The 14086-nt window shown below is 37.2% G+C and overlaps 1 non-coding gene across 1 annotated transcript; it reads right to left on the minus strand.

Moving 5' to 3' along the window:
- Positions 1–6636: 6636 nt before the first annotated feature.
- Positions 6637–6745, minus strand: LOC126000378 (U6 spliceosomal RNA). Its single transcript, XR_007492717.1, has one exon. It is a non-coding gene; the product is annotated as a U6 spliceosomal RNA (small nuclear RNA).
- Between the last annotated feature and the right edge of the window lie 7341 nt (positions 6746–14086).

Consider the following 14086-nt stretch of genomic DNA (forward strand, 5'->3'; position numbering starts at 1 on the left):
TGACTCATGAAGATTTGGCATGTGTGTGAATAGTATACAGCTATAAGTAATGATGCAATTTACTGCAGCATGGATGTGGAAGATGTGTGAAATGAAGCAAGGATCTCATTTTCAGAGGAAGGATAAATATAGAATGATAGCACTAAAATGTGGTATTTAGGATAACTGCATGAGGGAATACAATGGTTTAAGGCAGGCTGCCTAAATAAGACTTGGCATCAGAGTATAGGTAGTAGAAGGACAGAAAGAAAGTGTAGGAGGAGAAAGTCAAGGAGAAGTAACAGGCCAGGATTCTAGGGGATTCGGGTACATTGGTAGCGACAAGGAAGAACAGAGCTAAATATTCAAACTATGGATTCAACACACTAAAATTATGAAGCCCAAATTTAACAACCAAACTTAAAAAGGTGCCCCTCAATATGGCAGACTGGAAAGTATAGGCATAAAAGGAACCTGGGAACAGTTATGGAGGGACATTGACACTGCTGGTGGCATTGATGCTGGAATATTATATGTCTAAAATTCAACTGTGAATAACTTTGTAAATTGTAGTGTTTTAATCAAAATAAATGTAATACTTAAAAGATAGGCATTATTTGGAACTGGAGAAACAGTACAATAGTACAGTGTGTAAAGCACCTACCTGGCATGCAGCTGACCCAGATTTGATTCCTGGTAGCAGATATGGTCTCCCAAATACCACCAAGAATGATGTCTAGTCTTCAAGGAGGAATAGCACTCTCCAAATAAAGGAAAACAAAGATAAACAGATGGGACTATATTAAGCTGAGAAGCTTCTGCATTGCTGCAGGTGTCTTACGTCTCAGCAACTCTAGTGGGGGAAATATTCTTCACAAGAGGAGAGTGGGTGATCACAAGTGGCCAGACAGTATATGAAATATGAAATAATGAAACCACACACAAGTATGTGGGACAACACATCTTCTGGCAGGAGTGCGACAAATTTAATTTTTAATCTGAGAGTTTTTATAAGGGGTAAAGCCAGTCATAGGTAATGAGAAGAATGTTTACAATTACAAGGCAGAGTTTAACAGTAAACAATGCATTAAGCTGTAAGAATTCTGAGTTACAAAGGAAAAGGTCACAACTCAAGGCAGCTCTTTGCAAACTAAATTCAGATGCAAAGTAAGAAATTATTAAGAAGTAGAAAAAATTTAGGATCACAATCTTCACTGGGATACACTCTATTATTTTAGAGGTCAAGTGAAGAAAAGAGCTAAATCCACTAAAGTGTAGTTCCCATTTTCTGGGAAGAGTCAATAGCCCAGGATCTGCATTCTGGCTATGCCCTTGATTACCAGAAACTGATACTGCAAGGACATATTTGAAAAAAAAATATTGTCTTTGATTTTGCTGCTAAATATTATCCAGAAAAAAGGTTCTTTTAGTAATCTTTGGTGCTAGACTTTTTGAGCCAAAGAATTTGATAGAGCTCGTATTTTGGCCTGAGATTTTACAAGGGAGCAATAGCCAAATATGACAGACTATGTCATAATGTAAAATATGTAATTTTGATACCATGGCATAAATTTATCTCTTCTGGAATTCCTCAACTATTTACACAAGGGAAGAAGCGTCCACACTGGGCCTTTTGAGGAGTCCCGTAGGGTTATTTCAGTTCTCTACACCAGGGAAATCCAGGGAGGCCTGGTGGGCCTCCTGAGTTCCCCTAATATGGAGATGCCTGTGCATGGTGTGGCACTTCACCTCAAAGGAAATAGTGTCTATGATACAAAAGCCACCCACAGAATGGGAGAAATTATTCACCCAATACCCATCAGATAAGGGGCTAATATCCAAAATATACAAGATACTGACAGAACTTAACATGAATAAAACATCTAACCCTATCACAAAAGGAGAGAAGAAATGAACAGACAATTCCCCAAAGAAGAAATACAAATGGCCAAAAGGCACATGAAAAAATGTTCCACATCAATAATCATCAGGGAGATGCAAATCAAAACAACGATGAGGTACCATCTCATGCCACAGAGACTGGCACACATCACAAAGAACAAGAACATTATGTGCTGCTGGAGATGTGGAGAGATAGGAGCTCTAATTCACTGCTGGTGGGAATGCTGTCTAGTTCAGTCCTTATGGAAAACAATATGGAGATTCCTCAAAAGACTGGAAATTGAACTCCCACATGATCCAGCTATACCATTTCTAGGGATATACTCTAGAAACACAAAAATACAGTACAAAAATCCTTTTCTCACACCTATATTTATTGCAGAGCTGTTTACAAAGGCCAGAATCTGGAAACAGCCAAGATGGACTTCAAGAGATGAATGGCTAAAGAAACTGTGGTACATATACACAATGGAATATTATGCAGCCATCAGAAGAGATGAAGTCATGAAATTTTCCTATACATAGATGTACATGGATTCTAGTATGTTGAGTAAAATAAGTCAGAGGGAGAGAGATAGACACAGAATAGTCTCACACATCTATGGGTTTAAAGAAAAATAAAAGGCATTATTTTAATAATGCCCAGAGACAATAGAGATGAGGACTGGAAGGACTGGCTCATGATATGAAGCTCACCATAAAGAGTGGTGAATACAGTTAGAGAAATAACTACACTGACAACTACGGTAACAATGTTAATGAGTGAGAAAAGTAAAATGCCTGTCTAGATACAGGAGGGGGGAGGGAAATGGTGAGATACAGGAGGGGGGAGGGAAATGGAGGCATTGGTGATTGAAATGTTGCACTAGTGAAGGGGGGTGTTCTTTATATGACTAAAACCCAACTATAATCATGTCTGTAATAAAAATGCTTAAATAAAGATATTATTCAAAAGAAAGAATGATGCCTCGGCTCAGAGTCAGAAATATGCCCTGAGCATTGCTTGATGTAGGCCCCAAACAAAACAAATAAATTAAAATATTGGCATTATTTAAATCTGGGCTAAGATTTGTATTTATAAGGATACTTAAATGTACTTTGTCTCTGGTTAGTTACAGCAAATTGGGGAATAGTTTGAATTGAATATCTAAAGCTAATGGCTTATTTCTTTTAAGGAAACTGTTCTTGGTTTCTAGAAAAAATTGCAGGATCTCAATAGGCAAGGGAGCTCTGATCTAGAATGAGGTTGATATTTGTATGAGCTCATCTTCTTTTTCTCCTTGGGAATTTTTGGGGAATTTTTAGAACTCATAGAAAAGCAGCAAAATTCCCTTCGACAATTCTGATCACCTCCAATAAAATCCAAAACCAAAAGTGCCACCCAAATTTACTTGTCAGTTAGTTTAGCATTTCAAAGAAAGTGTTTGCTAAGAAAAGCAGCTAGAGCCAAAGAAAACTCAACGCTGTTATATCATAAATTCATCATTGTTAAGCTTTTTTGATCTGGGAACAACGGTCTCTCAGGTCTAGCAGTATATTCTTTTGAGGCTGCAGTTCTTTCTATGTGAAACAAGATAGTTTTTATTGAAACTTGCTTTTAGAAAGATGTGTGGAGAAAGAAAAAGAGAGAATGTGTTGAAGAGAGAACACAGAGTGGAAATAGGCAAGCAAAAAATAGAGAGAGAAGCAAGATATGTGTTCAAGAGGGAACACAGGTTTGATGAGCCTATGCCATGGCAGTTCTATGAAGTTATTTTATAATTTGTGTGTTTTTTGTCAGTGGTAATTTAAAAACATACTATGGATCACATGGATAATAATACAAAATGTTAGCTTACTATTTCTTTTCCTATATTGTGAAGATAGATGTATTTTCTTTTTTCAATTTTCTTCCACTTCATGTCTGTAGATGTGTTTTAGAACTCACAAAATTTTTCATATTTTAGAAAGGAATAAATTATGCTTTATATTAGACCCAGGGTGAAATCTGGGGAAACTTTCATGAGTATTTCTGTAGCAAAAACACGTATGATAAAATAAAGAGTAGGAAGAGGCCATATTTCAGACCATAAGCTTCAACAAATGTAATAGAATTGAGTTTTTATCTCTATTACAGGAACCTATGCAGCTTGTATATCTGACCAAAGAGTAATCTGATTCAAGATCAGTATTGAGAAGCTCTCTGAGTAATCTTTCAAAATATCTGGAAATAAAACAGCTCTTTCTTTTGCTTCTTCAGCCACATTCAGTAGTGCTCAGGGTTTACTCTTTGCTTGCTCAGCAATCACTCCTGGCAGGGCTTGGGGGATCACGTGGGTTAGCATATTCAACGCAAATGCTCTACCTGCATTACTTGAAATAGTACATTTTTAAATAAGTCAGGAATCAAAAAGAAAATCACAAAGGGAGTAGAAAATATCTTGAAGGATGAAACAGATATGCAGCTAAACCAATACTAAGAGGAAATTTTATGGTATTAATTATTTTTAATTTGTTATTGAAACCATTGAATTACAAGTTCTTCATCATTGAATTTCAGGTATACAGTGACAGTGAATTAGGGCCATTCCCACCACCAGTTAATGGAATTGACAGAAGAGGCTAAATCAATGAAGGCAAGCTTGTTTCATTGGGAAAAAAAATCAAAGCTGATCATTTTAAAACTAAACTGTAAGGAGAGAACTCACAAATTAGTTAATCATAGATAAAATAGAAGCATCACTAAAGATTAAAAGAAAATAACGAACTATTATGAACAGCTCTATGATAATAAATTTTCTAACTTATATACAATAGGAATAATGCTCAAATTTGGAGGTCAGCATTACTCTGATATTAAAACTAGAAAAAGTCAATGAAAGGAGAGAAAACTACAGACCAGTCAGTATCCTCACAAATACAGTTTCAGAAGGTCTTAAAGTACTAAAAAGAGTTACAGATATGGAAAAGTTGTATTGTGACCTAGTATAACTTAACCTAGGAATGCAAGGTTGCTTCAGTATTCAAACATCAGTTATTGAAAATTGTTTTGATTAATAGATTTTGATTCTCAGAATGATTAATAGAGTATAACAGATTTTAAAAGCTATTAGTAGATTATCATCTATTAAGATTATAAGAAGATTATTTGCCAAAATTCATCTATTTGTCATGGAAACTTCCTATAGAGATAAAGGACTTTCCCATTTCTAATTTAACACATCTATCAAAGCACCTTTAATTGATGTCATCTATTTCTATTTGAGAATAAATAGTTTCTCCTCAAGATAAGAAGCAGATGGATGTTTATTCTCATCAATACTCCTCATCAGTATTGTACTGGGAGCGCCTATTCTGATAATAGGATTGATAATAGATTGAGGGCAAGTGGCTCAGTAGTAGAGTACTTTTCTTGCATATATGAGGCCCTGAGTTAAATTAGAGGCTACATGGTCCTTGAGCAGCATGGAATGAAGCCCTAAATCAAACAACACAAAGATATTGATTAAGTCATAATAAATAAAACTGTCTTAAAATTTAATTATATTTAATTTTTTAAACACCTTGATTACATACATGATTGTGTTTGGGTTTCAGTCATGTAAAAAACACCACCCATCACCAGTGCAACATTCCCATCACCAATGTCCCAAGTATCCCTTATATTTAATTTTAAGGTAATATGTTGACAATAGCATTACTATTTATGATCTTGATGCACACAGCAACATGGATGACTATATGAAGAGCATTCCAAAGAATTCACACAAAAAACTCTGTGAGAACTAACAAATAAGCTAAGCAAATATAAGATAAATTGCCAGTTGTAATATGAGGTGGTTACCAGTACCAGCATTGATATGTTATTTATCTGTATCCACAATTATTTTCTTATTCAGCACTCCAATCCAAACTTAATAAATTAAGCTATGTTTCTACACACAAGAAAACCTAAATGTCAAAGCACTTAGCAATTATATTTATAATCATCTAAAATTTAAGCAACTCAAATATTCATTGGGAGATAAATGAAGGAAGAAGTGGTGGTACATTCATAAAGAAGACTAGGGTTAAATAGTAGAAAGGAGTAAATTATAGATACAGAAAAGGTCAATCTCAGGCACATTATTGAAAATAAAAGATGACAATCTCTAAAAGCTGTCTGGTTCAACATATCTAGTGATGTGGAAAAGTCAGACCTATAAAATCAGAAAATATATCAGCAAATGCCAGTATGTTGGGGTAATACAGACAACAGAGGGATTTTGAAGAGAAGTGAATTATCCGTTCTAGTCCTACAGTCTAGCACCATTGAGCCATATAAGGCCCCTTTAAAACAGTAAAAGGGGTCCGTCCTTTTAAATAAGACACCACCCCTTTAAATAAGATCCTAATTGTAATTGGCTGCTGAGTCTATAAAACCCTCCACAGGGTTGGCAGTTGAGAGAGTTGAAGGGTTGGATTGGAAGAGACAGTTGGAGGAAGAAAGAGGAGAATTGGTTGGCAGTTCGAAGAGACAGTTGAATAGTTCCAAACCCAGCTCTCTTTTACTCTTTATTTCTCTCCTGGCCTAGGGGTTTGTCATAGGCCCCCAAGACTATGATGCTTGTCAGAATCTTGCATGCAAGGCCCAGTGGACTCCAGCAATATGGGCCTATCTCTGGCAGTTAGAATCTGACAGGTGGCACCTGGACTGTTAGGACCATTGATAAACAGAATAATTTGAAATCTTGGTAGGTATGTTTGACTGGCTATCTATGATATTTCAGTGGATTCAGACATTGTTTCCATCTTATGTTCATGAATTTGTGTGTCATCCTTGCACAGGGGCTGTGCTAATCTTCTCTGTATTGTATTTTAGTATATGTGCTGCCGAAGTGAGCACTCCATCTTATGTTAAGGCCCTCATCCCAATCTGTATTACATAATGTTTGGTCTCCTGAATTTTCAATGATATAGCTCTGAAGGAAATAATCATCTATTCAATAATAATAGTAATGATAATTTGGAATATTTATCTCCAGTTTATATTGAATAAATATAACAAAATGAAAACTGATTCACAGAGAAGCAACACTTCTTCAGCCCCTCTCAAGACCACTCCACCAGTTAAAAAAACCAAGTAACCACTGTTACTCTTACAAGACCTATTCTAAAACCCAGAAAGGCCTACTGTCCAAAAATGCCTACTTTTGTACCCAAAGAAACGAATCAGGGGAAGAATTCTGCCGAACTGGCAGAAGAACAAGGGAGAGGAATGTTCCTGGTAGAGGCCAGGGTGCAATCCATGAATAAGGGAAGTCCAGACACAATAATTACCATGGATAAAGATATCCAGGTAACACCAGTATCGCATCTCCCAGACCTGAGATAATCCACAATACTACAGACAATGAGCCTCTGAGTAACTGCTCAGAGTCAAAATCAGAACTAATTAATCCAGCCCTGAGAGGCCAACAGAAATAGACCCTGTGAAATACAAACCTACCAAGGATTAAAAATAAATTATCTGAGTAGTTTTTAGAAAGCCTGCACATCACAGGGACCAAAATCCCCATACTGCTCTAAGTATTTGTCAGGATGGAGCAAAAACACCCTTTGGATCCCACAGGACTTTCAGACAGTGGAGTTTGCCTGAGCCCATCCCAATACCTGCGATGGCGAATGTGGCTAGGTGATGAGGCAAAAGCTAAATTATTCAACTTGGGAACATCTGGCAGCAGGCTATCCGGAATCAATATCACCCTTGATATGCTGTTAGGAGAAGGAGAATACCAAAAATAAAAAATAGTCACCATACCCACATAATCCTAAATTATATTAGGTATATTGCCCTATCTGCCTGGAAAAAATAGATGTGGACTCTGAGTTTAAAGGTAGCTTTACCAATGTCTTCCAGAGAGTATCTGAGCCATTTGCTCATTGCATGCTGTCAGAAGCTGTACGAAGACAAGTTAAGAGTACAGAGGTCCAGTATCATTTAATAAAGCAACTCGCATTTGAAAATGCTAATGAGGACTGTCAGGCCATCCTAAGACCATTGAGGGAGAGAGAATACGTAATGAAACACATCAGGGTGTTCCTGAAGGTTGGTTCCATTTCCACCAGGCAGGAGTAAATGTCCTTGTGGCTTATTAGTCCAGAAACAAAACTCTTCTCTTGCTCCTACAACTGTCTCTTCCAACTGCCAGCCCTGGGGGAGGGTTTTATAGACTCAACAGCCAATCACAATTAAGGTCTTATTTAAAGGGGTGGTGTCTTATTTAAAAGGACGGAACCCTTTTACTTTTTAAAGGGGCCTTATATGGCTCGCTGGTGCTGGACTGTAGGACTAGAATCAGTAAAATAACTCCCCAGTTCTTATAGTGAAGAAAAAGCAAGTTGTCATCCGGTTTTTCTATTAATAACAGCAAAAAAAACAAGTGATTTTTCTGAACCTTTCAGTCTTTAAAGATCTGAATTAATAGTCATAAACTTGTCAAAACAATGCCATTTTTTAATATATGCTCTGTGATCTAACGGCAAAGCTAATTTCCATAGACAAAACGAAACTAACTCAAACAGTTGGTGAAATGATAGAGTTGCTCAGTAGGAGACTTGACTGGAGGAATCTGTAACACCTGAATTGGCAACAGCACATTATGCAAAATAAAAAGTTAATCAAATTGCTTAATTCTTCAGACATGTTGCCTTTAAGGAGGACTGAGAATATTGAAAAAAAGTAGGTATATTTTGTTTTCAGAGTAGTTTGGTTCCAGCAGATGAGTACATACAGAATACAACGACAAGGCCTTTATCGTCTACTCCTTAAAAGTAAATGCCTTCTTTTTTTGGCTGGCACGCGGGTAGTATTTTTTGTTGTGCTTCCTTGGGCAAATGAGCTTGCTGCAAGGAAAGTGTGCACAAGAAATGATTTTTTATTTTCCAGGTGTGAATGAACAATAATCTTGTAACAAGAAGCTGATAAAGATAAATCCTTTGGCATCAGACCCCTGGGAGCAGACATTTAAAAGAAAAGTGTTCTGTAAAGATGAAGATACCAACCAACTTGATTGAAAGCACTTTTTAAATAATTTTTATTGTGACCAAAGTGAATAACAAATCTTTCACAGTAATATTTAAGGTACATCATGACAATGAATCAGGACTATTCCCACCACCAAGTTGTCCTCCCTCCACCCCTTTTTCTAGCATGTGTACCATATCTCCCTCCTTTGCCCCCCCCCAGAGTGCTATTGTAACTGTTGTAATTGTTCCCCTCTTTGTATAGCTTGTTGTAGATAGGGTATCGATTCTGTTGTTGTTGACTTTGGGTTTGGTGTTTAAGTCTTATCATTTTTCCCACCCAATGTTCATACGGTTGTTTGGTCCTGGTATCATTCATTTTTATTTTCCCCCTCAATTTATGAGGCAAAACACTATGATTCAAGTTATGTGTTTCTGTTGGAAGAAGAGAGAAAAAAAACAAGAAGAAGCAAAACATAACAAAGACACAACAAACAACAATAAAAAATTAAAAAGAAAAGGTAGTAACTACCAAAAAAGCACCCAGCAACAAAAAAATCACCAAATAATAACCACAGAGTGAAAAAGAAAGGAAAAAGGAAAACAAGAGAAAAAGAAAAAAACGAAGTGCTGGTGTGGCAGGGATTTGTGCTTCCTTCTCTCTCTTTGGCATAGGCATGGTAAATATTGGGGAAATTAGAAAGGGAATACCCGTGGCCTAAGAGATTCAGGGTTTCTCCGCCCTTGAAACATACTGCCATGGGAACAACTACTGGCTCTGTACATGCTCGTTATCACACCCCAAGGTCTTTTTATATAGTCTTTCATTATGGTTCCAGAAATTCTGCTCAGCTCAGTTGTCAGAATCGGACTTTTGGAATTAGAGACCTTGATTTTTGTACAAGTCCTAGTCTGAAGCCTAGGCTAGGGTCTTTCTTATTGGTCCCAGGTTAAGTTCTGCCTAGCCCTGGTTGTCAAAGTCAGTCTTCTATAGTTAGTGGTCTTGGTTTTTGCACAGATCAAAGGACGGCATGTCTTTCATCTTAACATTAGATGATGAGATAGGACAACCTGCTCTAAGATCAAGTCGTTGCCATTTCCTTATTGTCAGGATGTCATATCAAAACTGATGCAAGTTGGTGCCAGAGCGGTGTTAGAAATTTCCCAGGAGGAGTTTCGTTCCTGGTGTTATTGCAGGGAACTATATCACTTCTGGGGTTTGGGGTTGGACGATCACTGTCCAATCTCATAGAGTCTAAGTTGGGTCCACATGACACATGTTCAGAATGGGAGGCTCCAATTATAAAAAAAATATAGTTTTTTTTTACCCTAGGACACAAAAATGCAATACAAAAATCCCTTCCTCACACCTATATTCATTGCAGCGCTAGTTACAATAGCCAGGCTCTGGAAACAACCAAGATGCCCTTCCACAGATAAATCGCTAAAGAATCTGTGGTACATATACACAATGAAATATTATGCAGCTGTCAGGAGAGATGAAGTCATGAAATTTTCCTATACATGGATGTACATGGAATCTATTATCTAAGTGAAATAAGTCAGAGGGAGAGAGATAGATGCAGAATAGTCTCACTCATCTATGGGTTTTAAGAAAAAAGACATTCTTGCAATAATTTTCAGAGACAAAAGAGAGGAGGGTTAGGAGTTCCAGCCCACTACATGAAGCTCACCACAAAGAGTGGTGAGTGCAGTTAGAGAAACAACTACATTAAGAACTATCATAACAATGTGAAGGAATGAGGGAAGTAGAAAGCCTGTCAGGAGCACAGGCAGGGGTGGGGTGGGGAGAAGGGAGATTTGGGACATTGGTGATGGGATTGTTGCACTGATGAAGGGGGGTGTTCTTTATATTACTGAAACCCAACCACAATCATGTTTGTAATCAAAGTGTTTAAATAAAGATATTTTTAAAACATGCAAAAAGTATGGGTTTTTATCTTACAGCTCACATAGGTTGTTTTAAGGTGTGTCTATGTTCTAGAATTTTATGTTTAATTTTTAAACATCTTCAATGAGGAGAGAATTTCCATAGGTCCTGTTTTTCCTATCCAGCTCCCAGAACACACACCTCTGCAGATCTCTTCTATTCCCACTTTAATAACTCCATTGAAGTGATTCTAATTAAGGTCCTGAATGATCATAGTATGTTCACATCCAGAGGTTTGTTCTCTGTTTTTAAGTATATCAAAGGTATAATACAGTCATACATATAGAATATACTAGCAAATTATTCCTTAAGCTCCTGAAATACCACATTTACCTGGTTTTTCTTCTTTTTGTTGTGTGATTCTTCTGATTCTTATATATCTAGGTGTTGATTGCCTACTGACTTATTCTAATGACTCTTCCCCTTATGCCATAACTGTAAATATGATGGATCCACCAGTGGCTACCTGAGGCAAATATCACAAGTTGACGGATCCAATACTCATTCCAAATCCTTTGGTTCATCTTTTGATGCTACAATATGTAAATCTCAAACTCTGTTTTCCTTATACCTACAGTGTAGACATGAAACTGAATTTCCCAGACTCAAATGCAGTGGTGTAACCAGGACTAGGCAGAACTTATCCTGGTTGCAAGATAAGGCTTCCATCATGACTAGAGCATATGAGAGTATGTTTCCTCATAGCTGAGGATGTGCTGTGTCTAGAAACAAATCAGTTAAATGTCCAGTGTCCAGTCTGTCACATCACACTGATGTTTCCAGGAAAACTTTCCCAGGATCTGCTTGGACATCTGCCCTGGCTGCAGTGCATCTGCTTGTAGAATATCCAGATATGTTCATATCTCACTCAGGAAATCTTGGAACTATGCAATAACCCTCCCCTATTGAAGCAGACAGTGCGGATTCTTATTGTCTGCAAAAGAAACCCTATGCAATTCCACTCCAATTTTTTCAGCCAAACAGCTAATTGACATTCATATTTCTAAATGGCTACTTGACATTTATGCTTGGATATCTAATAAGGTGCAATTTTAAAATGTTCATTCAAATTTTTGACATCTTCCCAAACTGGCTACTTCCATAAATTCAACACAGAAACTCATGTAATAAAATCTAAGAGTCTTATTTGACTCATTTCATCTATTGAATTTATCTACATTGTCTGTTGCCTCAGTCTCCACAATATATCCTTAAATATGACCAGATAGGTAGCCCTGTGTCTGTCCTAGGAACTCCCCCACTAGCATTCTCTCCAATGTGCTGTTCTCATGATCATTTCTGCTGTGGGTTGCTTATAAACGAAATCATCTGCTGCCCTGACTTACTTGCTCTTAGGTTACTGCATAAATTACTGTATAAAAAGAATTTCAGAACACTATCTCTTTCTTTGTTTTTTTTTTTTTGTTTTGTTTTGTTTTGGGGCCACACACCCTGCGGCGCTCAGGAGTTATTCCTGGCTCTGTGCTCAGAAATCGCTCCTGGCAGAAACGGGGGACCATATGAGATGTCAGGATTTGAACCACTGTGGTCCTGGTTCGGTCACTTGCAAGGCAAACGCCCTACTGCTGTGCTATCTCTCCAGCTCCAATACTATCTCTTTTAAATGAGGAAAACTACATGAATAATAACCTCAGTATACCATAATATCTCTGAGTAATATCAATTATCATTGCATCCATATGTACTCAATGGGGAAACAATATTTTCAGCTCCTCCTCTTGGAATTTTGAATCCTTTGACTCTTTATAGTAAATACTTTCTCTTACCAAAGTTTCATTTTTCTTTGACACAATGCTCCTTTTTTGATCCTTGGCTCCCCTATTCTCATTCCTGTTATTCTGCAGACAGTGATTCTAATACTTGCTAGGAGAACATTAGAAATAAATTTCAGCTTTGGACTTTGTAGACAACGCTGTGAAGATAATCTTCATGAAAGTATTTGTATATCATCTTGTGCTCAGCACCACCCTTGATGCAGTAATTGGGGATCCTACTGAAGAATAACTAGTTCCAAAGGCAGAGGGGAAATCCTTTTCTTGCTGCTTATAAATCAGTGGTTCTCAACATAGGGTGGGTGATTATTTCGTCTCCAAGCATGTATTTGATAATCTCTGGAGGCAGTTATGGTTGCCAGAACTTGCCAATATGGTATGGAGGAATAGAGGCCACAGGTGTGCAGTGACCAGAGATCACAGGTGTTACTAACATTCTAAAATACACATGGCATCCCTCATATTGGGTCCATATGTTCATGGCTCCAAAGAAGTAAAAACAAACAAACAGTCTGACCACAAAACACTACTTCAAATATCTTTGACTCTTTATCTGGCTGTAAAACAATGCACACACATACGCACATACTCAATTCTTATAGGTGAATAGGAGTAATAACATTGCCAAATATTTACTCTAAGGGATAGTAGAAGTAACATGATATCCCATTGGCTTTGGCAAATACTTAATACTAATGGAAAACCTAATCTTGCTATTTCCCTGATGAAGGTCTAAAAAGACCTTCTAATTTCCCAAAGTTAAACTGGAAAGAAATCAAATGTAGTAATGAAAATACCCAATGACCTGGGAAAAACTAAGTAGAAAGTTAGATCTTCAAGAACTGATGGTGACTAATTCCATTCATGAGAGACGGTATGTGTACAAATCTTAAGCCACCTACTATTTAAAATGGTTCTATCTTCTAGAGTTGCCTTAAAAATGAATTGTAGAATTCTTTGAAGCTAGAGTAACATAGTGAACTAACATAATGAAAATGAAAATTGGGCCCAAACACTAATGTCTCCTTTTAGCTATCATGAAAAGAAATATGTACACCCAGTGTACTGCACCCTTATTTCAGAATCTTTCCTGATTTCCAAGTTTCATGTCAACTTTTCCCCCAGAAATAAAACCCATCTGCCTTGGGATAATGCACCAAGCACCCTTCTCTCTCTCTCTCTCTCTCTCTCTCTCTCTCTCTCTCTCTCTCTCTCTCTCTCTCTCTCTCTCTCTCTCTCTCTCCTCTCTCCTCTCTCCTCTCTCCTCTCTCTCTCTCATACACACATAGATTAAAAACACAATATCCCCAGACACTTTTGACAAATTTTCTGGATACCAAAAATAAAAGTTGTAAATTGTGTTTGGACTCTTCAAAGCCTACACAATTTTTCAGACACAGGTTTAGAAGTGCACCTTTGTTCATGCCACATAAAAGAAAGCAAACCTTTGTTTAATGGTTAACAATTTTTGGCAGCT

The sequence above is a fragment of the Suncus etruscus genome, chromosome X (genome assembly GCF_024139225.1).
Source record: "Suncus etruscus isolate mSunEtr1 chromosome X, mSunEtr1.pri.cur, whole genome shotgun sequence".
In the NCBI taxonomy this organism is placed as follows: Eukaryota; Metazoa; Chordata; class Mammalia; order Eulipotyphla; family Soricidae; genus Suncus; species Suncus etruscus.